This window comes from Ptychodera flava, chromosome 9, assembly GCF_041260155.1.
Source record: "Ptychodera flava strain L36383 chromosome 9, AS_Pfla_20210202, whole genome shotgun sequence".
NCBI lineage: Eukaryota > Metazoa > Hemichordata > Enteropneusta > Ptychoderidae > Ptychodera > Ptychodera flava.
The window spans coordinates 3,272,501-3,273,489 of NC_091936.1; the positions used below are offsets into that span (position 1 = coordinate 3,272,501).

The following is a 989-nucleotide window of genomic DNA, read 5'->3' on the forward strand; positions in this document are numbered from 1 at the left end:
GGAACACGGTAATATGCACATGAACTAGTCATCGGACAAGTTTGGATTTGAATGGCTTATCTGTTTGAGCAGCTTATTCTGTGTTCAATAAAATATTTATGATTTACAAAAATAAAGGCCAACGAGCTAACTCCTCACTCAAAATACTGTAACAGTTTAAGGTTGAACGCGCCTCGGGGACACAAATTTAGACTCTCAAACTCTCAAATTCTTTTCTGATATACCACTTGTGGGGGTTCATTTTAAAGTTGCTGGCGTACGAAAACTTTTTTTTTTATATTTTTTCTCCATAGAGTTAACACAGTTTAAGGTTGAACGCGCCTCGGGGACACAAATTTAGACTCTCAAACTCTCAAATTCTTTTCTGATATACCACTTGTGGGGGTTCATTTTAAAGTTGCTGGCGTACGAAAACTTTTTTTTCATATTTTTTCTCCATAGAGTTAACACAGCGATGGCGACCATTTTGAATTTTAAATATCGGTATATCTTGGATTATTTGTTTCCCTAATACCAAAATTTGCACGGTGACCCCCGATTTTTATTCTTGATTTTGAAAGAGAATGGTTGAAAGATTCTTTAAGGAAAGTTTGAGCAAAAGTTTAAGTCTTTCACTTTCGAGGCGCGAACTACCTTAACATTACCTATTGTGGTATATTGGTATGGCCCAGTTGTACTCTTCAGCTTGGAAGCCATAAGTCATTATGCAAGATGTTATAACACACAAAAAATACAAAGATATTACTTCAGCACGGGTAAACGAACTGGAGAAACGTATGTGAGAGTTTTCACAGTTCAGCGTTGACAAAAATAACGCATATCATTTTACAGAGCGTGGGAGATTGAAAGAGCGAATCCCTTAAATACGAAAGCATTCCCATATTGACAGATATTGTTGTTTTGCTCTTGATATTTATGAAGTATAAATGTTTATACTGAATTTATGCTCCAGGGATTATTTTACCTACCACTTTACTGGGATTAGGAAC

General features: G+C 35.9%; 1 protein-coding gene across 3 annotated transcripts in view; it reads left to right on the forward strand.

Moving 5' to 3' along the window:
- LOC139139766 (short transient receptor potential channel 5-like) overlaps positions 1-116 on the forward strand; it is a 13,207-nt gene extending 13,091 nt beyond the window's left edge. For all 3 annotated transcript variants that reach the window (XM_070708670.1, XM_070708672.1, XM_070708671.1), the window contains one exon: positions 1-116. This exon is cut by the window's left edge and continues 1,177 nt beyond it. The gene's annotated coding sequence lies outside the window, so the exon portion shown is untranslated.
- Positions 117-989: the final 873 nt, after the last annotated feature.